This window comes from Lontra canadensis, unplaced genomic scaffold, assembly GCF_010015895.1.
Source record: "Lontra canadensis isolate GAN:19392208 unplaced genomic scaffold, GSC_riverotter_1.0 scaffold79, whole genome shotgun sequence".
NCBI lineage: Eukaryota > Metazoa > Chordata > Mammalia > Carnivora > Mustelidae > Lontra > Lontra canadensis.
Window position 1 is genome coordinate 7,520,272 of NW_022631073.1, and position 10,578 is coordinate 7,530,849.

General features: G+C 47.6%; 1 long non-coding RNA gene across 1 annotated transcript; it reads left to right on the top strand.

The window, feature by feature from the left end:
- Positions 1–607: 607 nt before the first annotated feature.
- Positions 608–2,005, top strand: LOC116882011. Its single transcript, XR_004385533.1, has 3 exons — positions 608–731; positions 1,471–1,606; positions 1,869–2,005. It is a non-coding gene; the product is annotated as an uncharacterized LOC116882011 (long non-coding RNA).
- Positions 2,006–10,578: the final 8,573 nt, after the last annotated feature.

The window sequence follows — 10,578 nt, forward strand, 5'->3', positions numbered from 1 at the left end:
TCAGGTAGCTGTCCCTGAAGCTTTGCTGTACAGAAACCATGAGGTAGTTGATGTTTGTTGTTTCGGATCTGCCGGGTCTGGGAGTCATTTGTTACGAAGCAGAGGGTAACTAACACAGTTCTGGTGATTGGCATCGACCTCCCCTACCCTGTCCCCAGGGGAGCCATGTGGCTGTGGTCTACACTTGGGTCTCAGCCTGCTGCCCTAACTTTGGTCAGAGAAGGTGGGGGGCCGTTGAGGGCATGAGAACGGAAGGGACAGCAAGTCAGTCTCTGTAGGAGCAAGGAGGTGAATAGGCAGGTGGGTGAGACGGGGTCAAAGGCAGGCTCTGCCACCTTGTACCTGTGTGACCTTTAACAGGTGTACAAGAACTCCCCAGGCTCCGGTTCCCAAGGAGCCCTCCTGGCACGGAGGGGAGCCACAGAGGGACCAGACTGCTCAGGCAGCACCGGCCAGAGGGCCGACCTGCAGACTGAGGAAGAGGCTCTTGGGCGCTGGCACATGGTGCGTGCTTGATGCAACCTTGACCCTGCAGCTGCTGGGGTTCTCGGCCTCATTAGCTTCAAGGCAGCCACTGTCGTCACGACATCCGCACGGCGCCGCCCGGATCTGGGAGGACTCCAGGAGGATGCTGCTCTTCAGAGACGGGAAGCTTCGGTTTGTGCAGTCAGCCCTGCTTTGCTGGGGGCTTCCTGAAGGAACGTTCGCTGGATCTGGTCACCCCTCGTCTGGTGAGGCTGAGCCTGAGCTCTGCATGGCGCCCTGCCTGGAACAGCAACAGCTCGCTCAACTTTCTGGAAGTCTCCCGCTCTCCCTCTGCGTGCCGGGGGGCTCTGCCTTGCTTGGGTGTTTATTTCTTGCTCTATGAAGCGATGATTTAATTCTTGCCTGGGATATCATTCAGCCCAAGTTCGTGCTGAAGTGAAGCATATTTCAGCACCCACCAATTTCCATATAGATAAAAAAAGAAAAAAAACCAAGAAAGAAGGGAAACAACCTCTACCAGCATCTTCACAAACTATGCATTTGAAACCTGTGTCTTGAAGATGGATTGCTCCATCAGGCTGCTAAGAGGCTTTTCTTGACTTGTCAACAGTTTTATACCCCCACAAACATGCGTGGCTATAAATTATTCATTGCCCAGTTAGTGGTTAAAAAAAAAAAAAAAAAAGGATGCCTGGGACCGAGGTACATTCTTAATTCTCCCTCTGCTTTTCAGATCCAACTTGTTTTTTTCCTTCCTGCTGCTGGAAAGTAGAAATAACTGCAAATCTCTTGACTCAGAGGTTCATGGCTCTGGCCAAATGAGAAGGTCCTGCTGAGCCCTGTGTGAGCTCTACTGGGAGGGTGGGGTAGTCATCTGCAGGACCCCGGGGTTCTCAAATACATGCGGAGGTGGGAAATAGAGGTGTTGTGGGCTTTCATCATCATCATCATCATCTTCTTCTTTTTTTTTTTTTCTGTTGGCAGGAACTCCAGGGTTTTCAAAAAAGCAGAGAGGAGACTTGATTCTATTCTAGGCCCAGCCATTTCAGAGACCATGGCTGGACAGGATCTGAGACCTCCCATGCTCACCGGCTTCCACCCTCCCTGGATCCCTCCCAAGGTGGGGGCCCCGTCAGGAGATAGCACGTCCCTTGTCCTTCTCCTTGTGCCCACCCTCTCTATGTGCCCAGCATACCCTTGGGCCTCCCCCCCACCACCCCAAGTGGCCTCCTGCTCCAGCAGGATTCTCAAGTCTACCAGCACCCATGGGATGTGGATAGAGGTGGGGGGGGGGCTAGACTTCAGAGTTTGGGGCCTGTATTGGCCATGACAAAGCTGCCCAAAGCGGATGCTTAAAACAACAGAAGTCCTTTCTCTTATAGTCCTGGAGGCCAGGAGTCAGAAATGAAGCTGCGTGCAGGGCTGTGCTCCCTCCAGCCTCTGCCTCTCCCTCTCCACCAGGTAGAACCTTCCTTGCCTCTCCCTAGTTCCTGGTGATGGCCCGCCATCCCTGGCCTGCAGCTGGTGTTTCTATTTCATTGTCACATGGTGTCCTCCCTGTGTGTCTCTGTGTCCCACCCTCCTCTTCTAGACCAGTCACATGGGATGATGGGCCTACCCTACTCTTCATCTTAATGTCATCTGTTACAGCCGCAAAGACCCTATTGCCAGGTAAGGCCACATTCCCAGAGACCAAGAGTCAGGATTTCAACGTTATCTTTTTGAGGGACACAACTCAGCCCATGACAGGGTCTGAAGAGGGAGGAGCCTCCAGCGATCGGGCCCAGAGCAGAAATCAGAAGAGTCAGAAGGCCAAAGAGTTGGCAACCTACTGAGAGCTTACCTTCCCGTACAACATTCTGGCACATTTTTACCCCAAAAGACTGTCTTTTGCCCCAGTTCGGAGGTGCAGTACCAAAGGTCCCTTCTCCATCTCTGGTTGTGGATGGGCCAGACTCTGGTATGAGCCTGAAACCTTGTCCTTTCACACGGGCATAGAGAGAAAATTCGGTTGATGGTAGGACTAACCCACCTTGAATGGGAACCAGATGTCCCTGGAGAGTAGCTGCCTTGGATACTGTCTAGTGGCCTGGTTTGAGAGCCCGGTGTCCACCTGCCACTGGAAGAAGGACATGTGGCCTCTTGGGTGGTCCCTGCTCCACCTTGACCCCCACTTCCTCCCCCTTACTCACGTTGTCCCCGGGCACTGGGGACGTTGCCAGCAGCATCTCTGGGTGGACTCTGGGAAGGCCTCTGGGGTCCCCTGCTCAGTCTGGAGAGAGCGGTCTTGTGCTGGTTTCTTGCTGAGCAAGGCAGTGTCATGTGGGGAGTGACGATGGGACTGGACATGGGGTTGTTTTCCGCCAGCCCTACTCCCTAATGTGGGGAAAAAGAGTCATGATTTCATTTCCAAATATTTTGTATGTGGAATGCTGAGGAAGAGACATGGCTGGGTGTTTGGGCTTTCAGAGAAGACTCCCAGATGCTGTGTTTGCAAACCCCAGGGGACATTAGGTTTTGTCGAGGACATCTGGTGCCCAGGTTCTGTCACCTTTCACCAGCCCAGCTATGGGGAAGGGGAAGGCTCCATTCTGCAGACAGCAGACCAAAAAGGCAGGGGCCCAATGGTCCTGACTCATCTCATTGGATGTGGCTGTTACTTTTGGGGTTACCCACCTTTGATTCAATTGGAGTTTAAGTCAGATTAAGCAGCTTTTACTTGGAGTGGTGGGAGCTCCTCTGAGACCGGCCCCAACCCCTCACGTGTGGCAGTGAGGCAGTGAGGCCATCTGAAGCACAGGAGCTTGGCGGGAGCTCTTGGCCCATGATGGCTGAGGGAGACAGAAACTAAATGCCAAGCACCGCACGTCCAATATTTCATGTGCTTCTCATGCACCCATTGCATAGGTGAGGTGACCCTGGCTCTGAGAGACCAAGTGATCTACCTGGGTCACCTGCCTAGGAGGTGGCAGAGCCTCCCAGGCCCAAAGTTCCTGAATGGAAGGATGTCTTCTTCAGGTGGCTAGCTTCCCCGTCCCTCTGATCACATAGTGCGTGGTGGTGGTGGCCGAGTCCAGATGATCTCCGGGCAAATGAGCTTCCTTCCCAGGGCTGAGGATCTGAGTAGAAGCCTTCGGAGTGGAGCACCGCCTCCTCCCTGGCTGTCTGGGGGGCGGCAGGTGCGATGCATCTAGGTATGGGCCATATTGATGGAGGAACAGCAAACCCCAAGACGGGCAGCCCGCCCTTGGGGTACCTGCTGGGGAATTACTCAGAGGAAGAAACCTCAGCAGGGACCTGAGGGAACAGGCTCTCCGGGGAGTATTGTGTGAAAATTCTCTTTTCATTCAAAGGCCAAAGGGTCAAATAAAAGGAGGTCTTCTGAAATGAGGGTCTTCTTGGGAGCACTTGGAAGCGTTTTGCAGAAATCCAGACTGTTGTAAAGAGAAACGAGAGTAGCTAAGTGTCCAAAAAATAAATGTATTAGTTAATCCCTTGGTCTTTTCTATTATCCAGGTCATTTAGTTTCATTTTTTTGGTATTATTTCTTTCTTAAGACTGGGTTCTTTGAAATAATATGAAAAATGACTATGTAGGTCATTTATTTTCTGTATCTTTTTAAAAATTTATTTTATTAAAAAATTCTAAAGTTCAAGTATAATTAAGATACAGTGTTACATTTGTTTCAGGTGTGCAATAGACTGATTCAGCAATTCTATACATTTCTCGGTGCTCATCACGATAATTATACTATCTTTTTTAATGAAGAATTTTGTTGAGATGTAATTCACCTATCATATAGTCCATTCATTCGAAGTGTACAACTCAGTTGTTTTTAGTATAGTCATCAAGTTGGGCATCCACCATCTAATCAATTTTGGAACATTCTTTATCCTCTGAGAGTACAGCCTTGGGCAGAGCCCCACCACCCTGGGATGGCAGTGGTCTTCACAGGGTCCTCTTTGTCTGTTCTGGTTTCCTTGTTGTCTACCTCATTGGGTAATAGACCCAGCCCCTTTCCGCTAATCCCTGGCTGATTGCTCAATTGTTTTCAAGAATGCCCTGGCATAAAAATTGTTCCCTGGTCTGATCCAATTAAGTTCAGGCAGGCTTTGAGGATGGTTTGGAGCCCAGGAGGATGGTTCTTGGCTGTCTCTTTCCCTGGTTCTATCTGGTGAACCAGCTAGCTTTCAGTTTAGCTGGTTGCTCTAAATTAAGAGGAGCTATTGTTTTCAGGAGTGCCGTTAGGCTTGAACTTCCCACATTCTGTTTTACTACACTCGGGTCCTTCTTCTGTGGGTGCTTGGGAGCTCTTTCCCACACACTGCCTTCTCTCCTGGGCACTCCCTGAGCTCTAGCCCTGGGTGCCTCCCATCATCTCAGCTTGCCTCTCCTGGGGAAACTGTGCCTTAGGAGCCAGCCTGTAGGAGGGGAGCTGGGGGTCCAGTCTTCTAGGCCTGTCCTGCCTAGGAGGGGCTGGAAGGAAGGAAGCCCCACCTCTCCACCCCACTCACCAGGAATTTAGTCTTTTTAACTTGGAGCTGGAGGGCATGAGGAATGGTGTCCTTTCCCTTCACCTCAATAAGGGGAGAGGGAGCTGGGACTTCTTGGCCACACGTACCCAGGGGAAACTTCTGTCCTGCTGAGCCAGAGAGGGGAGGGAGAGAAATATGCTTGTGGCTGAAATGTCACAGATGCTTGCTGTTCCTACTGTATTCTTAGTAGATTTTCTCGAATAGATGTTTCTTCATTGGTCGTATGCTCTTAGGACAGTTCCCAGAGACTTTAAATGGTTGTGGTTTTTTTGTTTGTTTGTTTTTGTTTTTTTAGTAGTTTTTGCCAGCTTTGCTTGTTTCGCTAGGGAATGGTCCTTGACGTTATTCATGCTTCATCCCAGAAGTGGAAGCTATTATTTTAATAACGAAGTCATCTTTATATCAATGAGTTTATCTCCAAATATAGCTTTGATGGGATGTGATGAGTTTCAATAACTCATATGCTAAATTTCTGTTGGATTTAGTATTTATTTTCTAAACTAAATAGGAAGAATATTTTAGTTTTCAAGTGTGTTATTGTCTGTCTACTATCTATCTATCTATCTATCTATCTATATCTATCTATTTTTGATTTTCTAGTTTTCATTATTCCAGTGTAGTTTTTGTTGGATTTTCTGGTTTGGAATATGGCTTGTATAATTTCTGCCTTTTGTTCCTTAAAAAGTTTATCTTTCTGGACAAGAAAGTATGTGATAAGTTCTTATAAATGCTCCATCACCAATTTGAGAAAAAGGTATATTCTCTTCTTGTGGGGCACAAAACTCAATGTCTATTTATTTAATGTTATTAATCATGTTGTTCAATCCTCTAGGTATAGAACAAGCAATACTCCAATATTTGGGGATGTGGTAGAAGGAGCAGAACAGTTGTGAAGCAATCTTGGCTAGCTCATGGTGATTCCATGGGAAATGTTACTTGACCCATCTTCCCCAGACACTTACCCAAGTAGAACAGGGCACAGATTCATAAGACTTTTGGACTAGAAAGGCCCTTGGAGATGTTCCAGTTCCACTTCCTGGTTTTACAAACAAGGACAATGACTTGTCCAAGGTCACATGGCTGAGATTCTGGTAAGGGTATGGAGTCTCTGTTTCTGCCCTGCTTCTGATGTGCTGTATCCTGTTTCAGTCTTCATTGTTGTCCCTGACACAGTGCCTTAAGAATGGGTAGAGCTACATCTCATGAAAAAAAAAAAAAGCCTTCTATATTTATAATTAATTTATAATTTGCAGAGTGCACTTTATATGCCTCACTCAAATTAATCTTCCTAGCCCCGTGATGTTTAAGACAATGCTGACACCCCAGTCTTGTAGGTGAAGAAATCAGGGCTCAGAGACTCTAAGTCCACATCAGCCCTGGGGGTCTTCTGCCCCCTCAAGCCGTGCATTCAATCACAGGACCCTGGAGTCCAGTCCCATCTTGGCCCAGAGCCAATATTCAGACTCTTTCATTTCCCAAGTGGTTATTTTGGGGTAAAATTGTAACATCCTGTGTGAATTTTCCATCCTCTATTGGAATAGTGCCCTGGGGAGCTGGTGGGGTTTCATGAACACAGGGGTAAGTCTGGGAAATTATTTTTTTAAGAAACTCACTCTCTGCACCTGCTGTTCATAGGTTATAATGGACTGGGGGTACACTTGAAGCATTTCTCTGCTTATCTCCTGGGACACTCCTAGTTCATTCACTGCCTTTCTGCTCCTTGTGTAGGGACATTCAGTACCCACGTCTCAGTTGTACCCTCCCCTCCCCTTGATGCTGCCACTGAACTGCCTGTCTTGTTCTCACCTGGGGCTTTTGGACCACCTACAGGGGCTATGATCAGAAGCTCCTGACTGTCTCTTCTCAAGTAAAGGACCCCAAACAATAGGTGCTATATAGGGCTGCACTGATTATCTATTCCTGTGTAACATGTTACACCCAAATCTAGTGGTTTAGAACAACAATACACACTTAGTAACTCAAACAGTGTCTGTTTGGGAGTGACTGAGTGACTGAGCTGGGTGCTTCTGGCTTGAGGTCTCTCATCAGGGCGCAGTCAGATGTCATGTGAGGCTGCTGCCATTTGAAGGTTGATTTGGGGCCAAGGATTAACTTCCAAGGTAGCTCCACACACATAGCTGGGGGCTAGTGCTGGCTGTTGGCAGGAGGCCTCACTTCCTTCCATGTGGACCTCACCATAGGGCTGCCTGGGTGTCCTCACAACATGGCGGCCCCCTTCCCTCAGAGCCAGTGCCCCAGGAGAGAGAAGTCAGCTCTATGTATCTTATGACCTGGACTTGGAAGTTACACCAGTCATTTCTGCAGCATTCCACTGGTTCTGTCTCTGCAATACCTCTATTCAGTGGCGAGACAAAGGACCACATAGGGTGTGAATCAGCCTGGAGGTGGGAATCATTGGGGGCCATGGGGGCTGCCTGCCACAGGGTACACCAAGCCCCAGCACCCATACCCATACAAGCTGCTATATATATATATTTCCCCCCCTCCTCTCCACAGCTCTGTAAGGCAAGTCTCATTCACCCAACTTACAGAAGGGAAACAGAGATGAAGTAATTTGCCTCTTGACCAGCCATGTAGATTTGAACTTCACTCCAAAGCTTGTGCATTGGTCCCTTGCCCTGTACTGACTCTCAGTGTCTTCTAGGCTTTCTGCCTTCCAGCTAGTATTGTGCTCTGCTCAGCTACTTTGTGAGAGACTCAGAAGCTCCATGTGGAACAACTGGACCCTTGGACTGGAACACAGGACCAAGGCAGCAGTGAAGAGTATCCTCCATGTGAGCTCAGGCTGGATTAACAGAAATATGATATCTAGAATCTAGGAGGTGAGAGTCCCTAGTCTGGGCAGGTCACTGTGAACAATCTGCAGTTGCCAGAACCTATTTAGGAAGGACAATCCTAGGGCAAACAGGGAGTTGAGGAAGTGAGAAAGCTTAACCCAGGTTAAAACCACCAGTCTTTCGAGAAAGACTTTTGAAGTCTTTCGAGATAGAAGATGGGGCTTCTTCTGTGTGGAGCCCATGGAGTGGAGGGTCCCATCAGATGAGCACCAAATCTCCAGATTGATTTCACCAAGAATCTGACTTCACCTCTTGCAGCCTGTGCCCCTGAAAGCAGTCAGAGAACTCATGTTCATGGGCACATGTCACACATCACCCGCAGCTACCTTAGGCTTCGTACAAAGACTGTGATGGTGAACTTGGCCATTAAGGCTCAGCCTCGTCTCCTACTGCAGGTCTTGCTCTCTGTGCCCCCCCCAGATAGGCCATCCTTTCCCTTCCACAAACAGTCCCAGATCACCCCACACAGATGGATACACGTGCATACATGAGCATGCTCACACACAGAAACACGTGCGTACCCACATACATGGGCACACAAGCATAAAACATATAGATACACATAGGAACATATCCACACACACATGCACATATGAACACACTCAGACACATACATACACAGACACGCTCAACCAAAGGAACACATCCACACTCCCCCCACATGTATACACACAGAACACAATCATACACAAATGTGCACACACGCACATATCCACAAACTCATATTCACATATGCACAAACACATTCACATAAAGAACATGTTGTCCATGCTCACGCTCACACGAGCACACATGAACACACATCCACACACTCACGTATTCATTGACACATGTTCACACAGCTTTACATGTAATCATAAAATTCACATACATACTCCTATGCACATCTATATGTTCACATGGAAACACACTTACCCACACATACTCATGCTTGTTCACACACATGCACATGCACACACTCACCCACATGGACTTCTTCTACTCACTCTTGCACTCACACACCTGCTCACTCTCACGCATTCATACTCACATGCTCACCCCCACACACGGACACACCTCCCCCCCCCACTTACACACACAGACCCTACATTAGTCTAAGTAACACCTACTCATTCCTCAGCTTGGCCACGTTCTTGGGGGAACCTGACCTGACTTTCCAGATAAAGTCAGACCTTCCTTTTTGGATGCTCCCATAGATGTTGTCGTTTGCAGTTACTTGTTCGGTAGCTGCTCCCCCACTAGACAGTGGACTCTGGCTGGATCTGCTACTCCTGTATCTAGGGCGGCGGGCATTCATGAGTGGTGGCAAGAAGTGGTGTGTGCTCTGCTTTGCAGGTTGCACTTGTGGAGGGTGACGTCGGAGTGGGGGACAGATAACCATCTGAGTCACTACGAGTTCCAACAGTCTCTGAGTCTGCCACAGACTCTTTGTTTCCTGGGATGCAATGTCCTGTTTCAGGGATTGTAAATGAATCTTGGTTTGCAGCCCTCAGAATCACTCCTCTGATGGCGGAGTAATAGTCCATTGTGTATACGCCACATCTTCTTGATCCATTCATATGTCCCATGGGCATCTGGGCTCTTTCCACAGTTTGGCTATTGTGGTCATGGCTGCTATGAAGACTGTGGTGCAGGTGCCCCTTCCGATCGCTACATTTGTATCTTTGGGGTGAATACCTAGTAGTATAATTGCTGGGTTGTAGGGTAATTCTATTTTCAACTTTTTGAGGAACCTCCATACTGCTTTCCAGAGTGGTTGCACCAGCTTGCATTCCCACCAACAGTGTAGGAGGGTTCCCCTTTCTCCGCATCCTCGCCAACACCAGTCATTTCCTGAGTGGTTAATTTTTGCCACTCTGGTGTGAGATGGTAGCTCATTGTGGTTTTGATTTGTATTTCCCTGATGCTGAGTGATGTTGAACATCTTTTCATGTGTCTGTTGGCCATTTGGATGACTTCTTTGCAGAAATGTCTGTTCATGTCTTCTGCCCATTTCTTGATTAGATTATTTGTTTGTTGGGTGTTGAGATTGATAAGTTCTTTATAGGTTTTGATACTAGTCCTTTATCTGATAAGACATTTGCAAATATCTTCTCCCATTCTGTTGGTTGTCTTTTGGTTTTGTCAATGGTTTTCTTTGCTGTGCAAATACTTTTTTTATCTTGATGAAGTCCCAGTATCTCACTTTTGTCTTTGTTTCCCTTTTCTTTGGAGATGTGTGTAGCAAGAAGTTGCTATGGCCAAGGTCATAGAAGTTGCTGCCTGCATTCTCCTCTAGAATTTTGATGGACTCCTGTCTCACATTTAGGTCTTTCATCTATTTTGAGTCTATTTTTGTGTGTGGTGGAATGAAGTGGTCTAGTTTCATTCTTCTGCATGTGGCTGTCCAATTTTCCCAACACCATTTGTTGAAGAGACTGTCTTCTGTCTTTTTTCCATTGGATATTCTTTCCTGCTTTGTCAAAGATTAGTTGACCATAGAGTTGAGGATCCATTTCTGGGTTCTCTATTCTTTTCCACCGATCTATGTGTCTGTTTTTGTGCAAATACCAAACTGTCTTCATAATTATAGCTTTGTATTAGAGCTTAAAGTCCAGAATTGTGATGCCACCAGCTTTGGTTTTCTTTTTCAACATTCCTTTGGCTATTTGGCGTCTTTTCTGGTTCCACACAAATTTTAGGCTTATTTGTTCCAACTC